Here is a 9,717-nt window from a genome sequence, read left to right as displayed (position 1 = left end):
ATCTCAGCTCAGACAATGCACTAAAGGTGTGACGTTATGTGTCTGTTTGTATCCCAACCTTGAATCAGACTGGTTCCATGTCCAAAATAGGAATTTATAAGATGTCACAAGGACTGAAGCCTGCAGATTTTGTGCTTTTGGAACAAAATAGAATATATTTGCAAAACCAAATCTGCAAATGCAAATTCACCCATATGTCTTATATGTGAGTGTGCATGTGTGTGTGTGGGAGAGAAAGAGTGTGTGTGTGTATGTGATGTGGGAGAGAGTTTGTAAGTGTGTGTGTGTACATGAGTGTGACAGACTTTATGCCTGTGAGATGGTGTGCACAAAACTGTGAGTGTGTTTGTGAGAGATAGCATGTGTATGAAAGAGGATCTGTGAGAATGTATGAGTGTGTAAGAGAGAGAGAATGTATGTGTGTGTGTGTCTAGTGGAGTGGAATTTCACACAAATCGCCTTTAAGTATCATAAGGTTGTGAAAGGCACAATGTAAATGCTTTTATTTCTTACTTGAGTTAATTATCTGTGTTATAGGTTGTAGGAATTGCAAATTTTTTTTTTAGCAGTCCTAGGTTATTATAACATGGGATCTACAGTCCTGTGAACATACAGCTATAGGTTTACTCTACACAACAGCGTACAGAACATGGTGAGAAAAAGACATCTTAGCTAAAGCTTAACAGATCCAAGCTCCAGTTCCATGTGATTTGATGCTACTAATACACAATTCCTTTTTTAGTTGCTTAGTCAGTATTCTTTGAGTCAAGGTATAATTCACTTTATGCAAAAGGTATAATTCACTTTACCGACATAGTTGGGGAAAATTGTTTTTCATTCTTGATCCCAGTTTTGCAACTTCACATTTTTTCAGGCTGTGACTCCGTGTCTGGCTCTGGAAGCACTGCCAGCACTTGGAGGAAAAATAGCCATGATTGGACAAGAAGCAGTTAATAGATATCTTACACAGACTGAAATAAAAAAACAAAGTGGCAAAGAGACTTGAATAAAAATGCAGCCCAGCTATTATTCATTCCAGAAACATTAAGAAAAGGTTTTGCAAACCTCAAAACAAACTGCTTTTGAAATCATTTTTTTTCCACTCTTGGAGGAGTCAGTGTCACAGAGTCCCATGAGGTTTGGGGTTCTAATGAAGCCCATGTAAGCCAACACTGCATACTGAACAATTCAGCTTCTAAAACTGCATGCACAACATCGTATGTATGCCTATTAGGGACATATACTGGATCAGGCTGTAAGAACTGAGCAATGATTGTACATGTTTAGCAGCTCTAATAACCCTTTAGATTGACATATGGTGCCCTATGTCAAGGTTGTCTTTGAGTTTTTCCTTTGTTTAAAGGACACAGGAGGTGCATCATCGCTATGATTTGTCTTGGTAACAATATATAAATGCAGTTTTGGTCACACAATGCAGTTTTCAGAAAATGAGATATCAATAATCAATATTTATTAATGCAAGAGTTTTGACATGACCAAAAAAACAATCTCAGGGCAAATATGTCTCCAGGTCACTGCCACAGTGCCTTAAATCTGTCAGTCATCTTACAGTGTTTGGACAGAACCATATAATTGAGCAGTATTTCACATCAATGCGTTCATATTTGCACACTCCCATACACTGATACAGTATGTGAATTCAAATTCGCTGTAACGCGATTGATGAATTGGAGCGCCATTTCCATAAACCAACTTTTTAAAACCTGCGTTGATTATAACTTGATTTTGGCCCCATTATTTTGAATGGTGCTGCTATAACTCAATTCTCTTGTAATTCGGTGTTGCATGAGAACAGAACTACCGCGTTACAGCAGAACCAACTATATACATCCACAGACCCAGAAACATACACACACTGACATATATATTCATAGGCTGACACATGATAGTCACTATAGTTCCAGAGGACCATAGCGCTGCTCTTTCATTAGAGGGAGAGAGAGAGATGACTGGTCATGGTGGTTTAACTGGAGAGTCACCACACTTTAGGTGTGGTGGTTGAGGAGTGAGGTTGAGAAGGTGGGACCATCATTGGTGATCTCAGTTGGTATAGGAATTGAACCTGTGCAATTGGCAGCACTTGGCATTGCAAAGGAGCTATTCAGCCACTTGAGCTAAGAAATTCCCCATGACAAATGCACATGTTATGCCATACATCCACAAATTAACACTCACAACATGCATCACACATGTATACATATTCATGCATTAACAAACATAAACAGACTGACACATACGCATCTACTGAGATATATCCACATAATGACCCACATACACACATGTATTGACATATATCTACAGATTGACATGCTCTGGAAGAACACAGCAAGCCAGGCAACATCAGGAGGTAGAGAAGTTGATGTTTCGGGTGTAACCTGAATGCACATGCACCCAAAGGGTTACACCCGAAACATCGACTCCTCCACCTCCTGATGCTGCCTGGCTTGCTGTGTTCTTCCAGCCTCCTGCTTGTCTACTTTGGATTCCAGCATCTGCAGTTTTCTTTTGTCTCTTACATACACATGTTCTGACATACGTCCACAAACCACTGATATACACACTGACATGCATTCACATATTCATATATTAACACACACACGCACACGTGCATACATTCACACGTAATGCACAAGTTATTTTTAAAAGGTGCTTTATTTTGCCAACTGTCTGACAACTTTCCATTCTGGTGAAAGTGAGGACTGCAGATGCTGGAGATTAGAGTCAAGATTAGAGTGGTACTGGAAAAGCACAGCAGGTCAGGCAGCATCCGAGGAGCAGGAGAATCAATGTTTTGGGCAGGAACCTTTCATCAGGATGGGCGGCTAATGAAGGGCTCCTGCCGAAACGTCAATTTTCCTGCTCCTTGTATGCTGCCTGACCTGCTGTGCTTTTCCAGCACCACTCTACTCTTGACAACTTTCCAATCTGGACTATTTCCGTATCAGCACTTTGAAATCATTTTGCAGAGTAATGACAGTCCCCTCAAAGTATCAGCTGAACCCAGTTGTGAATTACCAGGCAAGGTCAGGCAAGAACACCACTTTATCTTTCAGTTGAATGTGTCCCTAAAACTTTGGCACTTCCTTTCGAATTAGAAAGATTTGTCCCCTAATGCAAATGATGATGTCAATCAGAAGTTTAAACCATTCCCAGAATATTTTGTGATGAAGCAGTTGGGTTTGGATCAAATTCTGTTTGGTCAGAAGGTTGAGTGCAAGGGAAGTAAATGGGGAAGGGGTGAGTTTCTTCTGCTTTAATGACCCTCAGTCACCGAATTTGGTAAGTGGGAAGATGGACGGGCAAGGAGCTGACTCAGCATCTCCCGACAGAGGGCTGTCAGATTCTGATAAACGCAGAGCCAGCTTCCCCGGACTTCTGTTTTCTTAATGCCTCTGTCAGGATTCTGCTTGGATCATGCATTCTTCCAACTGCAGATAAAAATAACCAATTTATAAATCCCTGTCCCACAACCACATTTAATCATCCAGTCAGCAACTCAATAAAGAAAATTCACAGAAAAGCATTGGAAAGAAAAATGGCTTAGATATTTAAAATGCCCCATTATTGCCAAAACACTGTAAAACAATAAACTTACTTTATAAAGCATTTTTCATTAATTCAGGACATCACAATGCACTTTAAAGCCAATGAAGTGCTTTTTGAATGCAGTCTCGCTTATAATGGGAGTAATCACAGCCGCTAATTTGTACACAGCAAGCTCGTGCAAACAGCAATGAGATATGGTGGGGAAATGTGGTCAGAGCATATTTGGAGTATTGTGTACAGTGTTGGGCCCCATATCTCAGGAAGGATGCACTGGCCCTGGAGCAGGTTCAGAGCAAGTTCAGGAGAATGGTCGTAGGAATAAAAAGCTGAACATTAGAGGAGCCTTTGAGAACCCTGGGTTTATACTCAATGGAGTTCAGAAGGATGAGAGGGGGAACTAATTTGAAACTTACAGAATACTGAATGGCCTGGACAGAGTGGATGTTGGGAAAATGGTTCCATCGGTAGGAGAGACTAGGACAAGAGGACACAGCCTCAGAGTAAAAGAAAGACCTTTTGGAATGGGGATAAGGAGAACATTCTTCAACCAGAGAGTGGGGAATCGATGGAATTCACTGCCACAGAAGGCTGTGGAGACCAGGTCATTAAGTATACTTAAGACAGAGATAGATACATTCTTAGAATCCCCACAGTGTGGAAACAGGCCCCTTGGTTCAACAAGTCCATATCCATCCTCTGAAGAGTATTCCACTCAAACCCATCCCCCTACTCTCTTACTCTACATTGATCCCTGACTAATGTGCCTAACCTACACATCCCTGAACACTATGGGCAATTTAGCATGCCCAATCCACCAAACCAGCACATCTTTGGACTGTGGGAGGAAACTCATGCAGACACAGGGAGAATGTGCAAACTCCACACAGATAGTCACCTGAGTCTGGATTTGAACCAGAGTCCCTGGTGCTGTGAGTCAGCAGTGCTAACTACTGAGCCACTGCGCCATCCCAGGTTCTTGAGTATCAAGGGTTATGGGGAGAAAGCAGGAGAATGGGGTTAAGAAGCTTATCAAACACGATTGAATGACAGAACAGACTCGATGGGCTGAATGGTCTACTTTCTGCTCCTCTGTCTTATGATCTTGTGGTCTCACATTTCCAACAATGTTGGCTGAGGAAAAGAGTCAATGAAAACAACAAAGAACCTTCCCTACTCTTCTTCCAGAAATACTGTGGGTTCTTTTTCACAGCCTCCAAGTGGATGGATGCAACCTTTGACAGTGCAGTTTTCCCCCTGCATTCTGATGGTCCGTCAGCCTGGATTTCCAATTCAAGTCCCTTGGGTTGGAACATAAAGTCACTCCCTTTCATCTGACAGACAAGGATAGCACAGTGGAAACAGACCAGTTTGTTTAAATAAATGTAACAGTCAAGAACTTCGAGGAACTTCCCGCAGTCAAAGCTGGACCAAAAGCTGACAGCGCCCTTCCTCATAGCCCTGTGGGCATCCCTTCACCACATGGACTGCAGTGGTTGAAGAAGACATCTGACAACTGCTTTCTCAAGGGCAATTGGATATAAAAGCTAACCTGAAGGTCAGTAACAACCACAACACATAAATGAATAAAAAAGTGTTGACAATGCTAGCATTGCCAGTCGTTCTCCAAACTAGACATACACATAGAAGCAGGACACTACTGTTCAGTCCTGTAATCCACTTTATCGTCCGATAAGATTATGATTAATTTGACGGTGGCCTTGACTTTATTTTTCTGTTGAAGCCTTGCAACCCTCAACTTTGTTCAAATACTGCATGAATCTATATAACACGCTGTAAATCCATTTTTTTTTAGAAATAGAATCAATCTGAACATTTGGGGCACAGACAGCCTCACATAGGACACCTCACACCTTCAATGCATTATCTGAGCTGACATGGCACCTATTGTTAAAAGTTCACTTGAGAATGTAACTAAAAAAAAGTTCTGGGATTTACATATGAAAGAACAGAAACCAACATGGTCATTCTAAAAGATGAGAGACTTAACAAACAATCCAAGTCTTTTTCAATATATAATTTCAATTGCATCACATTGTACACCTTTGCTATAAATTCAGTGTCTTACGATCTGATACTCCACAACCAACTGATGAAGGATCAGCACTCTGAAAGCAAGTGCTTCCAAATAAACCTGTTGGACTATAACCTGGTGTGGCTAGTTCTGGCGCACAAGTTTTCAGGACTGTTGCTGGAATATTGTCAGGTTTCATAGCCTTTGCAGTTTCTGGTGCCTCTCAGCTGTCACTGGGTCAATTCCCTGAATTCCCTCCCTAAGGGCACTGTGGATCTACTCACAGCACATGGACTGCAGCAGCTCAGCAAGGCAGCTCACCCCCACCTTCACAGGGGGCAATTAGGGATGGGCAATAACAATAAATTTGTAACAGATCTAATACAGAAAGGAGGGAGATCATAGGCAAGAACCCATCGGTCAATTATCTGAACATGTGCCACTGGGAAAATCGATGACTCGGGGAGTTCTAACAGGACACTTCAAAATCCAGAGTCAATATGATTTAATGGAAGTGAAATCCTGACTGACAAAAATCACATGAGCATTTTTTTCAGGAACGTATGAACAAAGAACATGAATCATAGAATCCCTACAGTGTGGAAACAGGCCATTTGGCGTAGCAAGTCCACATTGACCCTCCAAAGAGTAACCCATCCAGATGCATTCCCCTACCCTATTACTTTACATTTACCCCCGACTAATGCACCTAACCTACACATCCCTGGACACTATGGGCAATTTAGCACGGCCAATTCACCTAACCTGCACATCTTTGGACTGTGGGAGGAAACCAAAGCACCCAGAGGAAACCCATGCAGACATGGGGAGAATGTGCAAACTCCACACAGACAACCTCTTGAGGCTGGAATTGGATGCAGGTCCTTGGTGCTGTGAGGCAGCAGTGCTAATTGCTGAGCCACCATGCCATCCAACTTCATACAGTTGCACTTTCTAAAATATTATCAAATAAGCAATGCTCTGCACTTCTGTTCTCCCTGCCAAAGTGCAGAACATTTTTCCTCTTTATATTCCATCTGTCATGCTGTTGCCCGTTCATTAAACCTGTCAAAACCTTCCTGGAGCTGCTTTATATCTTCTTCACAACACTCATTCCCAGCTGTCTTTGTATCATCCACATAATTGGGATTATTACATTGGCCTCCACCTCCAAATCATTGATGTATATTCTGAACAGTTGGGATCCAGGTACCGATCCTTGTGGTATCACACTCGTCACAATTTGCCAAAATGACCCAAGGGCTTGCTCTATGGGAGGGAGTTCTTTCCTGAGATCAGGAAAATTAGATTTCACACAGTATTCAAACTGCAGTCTAACCAACCTCCTACACAATTAATGTAAGCCATCACTACTTCTATCCTCAAATATGCTTGCAATAAAGGTTAAGAATTCACCAGCCTTCCTGCTAGCTTGCTGCATCTGGATGTTAGCCTTCAGTGACTTCTTCGAGAAAGTGAGGAATGCAGATGCTGGAGATCAGAGTCAAAAAGTCTGGTGCTGGAAAAGTACAGCAGGTCAGGCAGCATCTGAGGAGCAGGAGAGTTGACGTCTCAGGCATATGCCTCACTTTCTCCTCTTCAGTGACTTCTTGACAAGAACAGTCAGACTTTAGCAGGCTAAGAAGTGACCTTATTAAGACATATAAAATGTTGAGGGGTTTTGGCAAGGTGGAAAATTGGCAGATGTCTCCTTCATGAGGAATCAAGAACTAGAGCATGCATGTTGAAAATAAGCAGCCTCCGATGCAGAATAGTAATTTATCGCCACTTGTATTTTTTTAAAAAATGCAGTGTAAAGTGCTTCAGTTGCCATAATCCAACACCATTTAAGATGGAAACAAAGAAGCATTTCTTGTCATAGGTCATTGGAATTCTCTTGTTTGAGAGAGCAGGAGAGGCTGGGCCTTTGAATATATTCAAGGTTGAGTTCAATTTTAGATCTACAATGCAGTTTTGATTACTGGGAGCAAACTGGAAGATACGATTTAAGCCACAAGCCGATCTCATTGAATGGTGAAGCAAGCTCAATAGGCCAAATGGCCTCTTACTGCTGCTATTCCTTACCATCTTTCTATCCAATTTAACTAATGAAAATTGTTTGCAGAGCTTTCTATCCTTGTCACATGACTTTGAAATATCCACTTCTGATGTATAAAACTGAATAAAAAAGGAACATATAGAAAGAAAATTTGAAAGCAAGTAAATTTTGGAGTTTAATGCGGAAAAATGTGAGGTGATTTGCTTTGGAAGGAACAACAGGAATAAAGAGTACTGGGCTAATGGTAAGATTCTTGGTCATATAGATGAGCAGAGAGATTTCCATGTCCATGTATATAGATCCCTGAAAGTTGCCACCCAGGTTGAAAGGGCTGTTAAGAAGGCATACGGTGCAAAGCTTTTGTTGTTTGAGTGATTGAGTTTTGGAACCACGGGGCCATGCTACAGCTGTACAAAACTTTGTTGCGGCCGCACTTGGAGTATTGCGTATAGTTCTGGTCACCACATTACAGGAAGGATGCGGGAGCTTTGGAAAGGGTTCAGAGGAGATTTACTCGGATGTTACCTGGTATGGAGGGAAGGTCTTATGAGGAAAGTCTGAGGGACTTGAGGCTGTTTTCATTTGAGAGAAGAAGATTGAGAGGTGACTTAATGGAGACATAAAAGATAATCAGAGATTTAGATAAGGTGGACAGTGAGAGCCTTTTTCCTTGGATGGTGATGGCAAGCACGAGAGGACATAGCTTTAAATTGAGGGGTGATAGCTATAGGACAGATGTCAGAGGTAGTTTCTTTACTCAGAGAGTAGTAAGGTTGTGGAATGCACTGCCAGCAACAGTAATAGACTCGCCAACTTTAAGGGCATTTAAATGGTCATTGGATAAACATATGGATGAGAATGGAATAGCGTAGGATGGATGGGCTTCAACCCCACTGGTCCTCACCTACCACCCCACCAATCTCCATGTACAGCGCATCATCCGCCGTCACTTCCGCCACCCCCAAACAAAACATATGGATGAGAATGGAATAGCGTAGGATGGATGGGCTTCAGACAGGTTTCACAGGTCGGCACAACATCGAGGTCCAAAGGGCCTGTACTGTGCTGTAATGTTCTATGTTTTCATTATCAAATAAGCTAATGGTAAAACACAGAACACAGTGAAAATCTTCAGAATTTCACTTAGCTCCTTTTAGAGAGGAAGAGATAAACATTCCATTGACCTTATCTCAGGTATCTACCTCATGGAGAAAAAGAAAACCTTTCAACCTTAAGTTGTGCTTGAGAATTCTTTTTAACGTTGTGCTCTTTCGTTCTGCATTGAAAGATAAATAGCAAGATTAGCAACAATACAACAGCTTATCAAGACTCTCAATGATATTTGACAAGGCTTCAAAGTAATGGATTACATACAATTGCATTGGTAGAAATAGGTCTTTAATTGCACCTGTCCTTCAGGAAGAAGATGGAGGGCAGAAAGGATCAATATGAGAAACAGATTGGGAAACAGATTTTGGAAAGGTGCAGAAGCCACAGGGTAGTAGTCATGGGCGATTTCAACTTCCCAAATATTGATTGGAAGCTCTTTAGATCAAGTAGATTGGATGGAGCAGTGTTTGTGCAGTGTGTCCAGGAAGCTTTTCTAACTCAGTATGTAGATTGTCCGACCAGAGGGGAGGCCATTTTGGATTTGGTACTCGGTAATGAACCGGGACAAGTGATGGGCTTGTTAGTGGGTGAACATTTCGGTGATGGTGACCACAATTCAGTGACTTTCACCTTGGTTATGGAGAGAGATAGGTGCATGCAACAGGGTAGGTTTTACAATTGAGGGGGAAGGGTAATTACGATGCTGTAAGACAGGATCTGAGGAGCATAAGTTGGGAGCATAGGCTGTCAGGGAAGGATGTCATGGAAATGTGGAACTTATTCAAGGAACAGATACGACATGTCCTTGATATGTCAGGCAGGAAAGAAATGGTTGTGTGAGGGAACCTTGGTTGACGAGGGAGGTTGAATGTCTTGTAAAGAAGAAGAAGGAGGCTTACATAAGGTTGAGGAAACAGGGTTCAGACAGAGCATTGGAGGGATACAGGAT

Source organism: Chiloscyllium plagiosum, chromosome 17 (genome assembly GCF_004010195.1).
Source record: "Chiloscyllium plagiosum isolate BGI_BamShark_2017 chromosome 17, ASM401019v2, whole genome shotgun sequence".
Taxonomy (NCBI): Eukaryota; Metazoa; Chordata; class Chondrichthyes; order Orectolobiformes; family Hemiscylliidae; genus Chiloscyllium; species Chiloscyllium plagiosum.
This window is presented reverse-complemented; position numbering follows the sequence as displayed.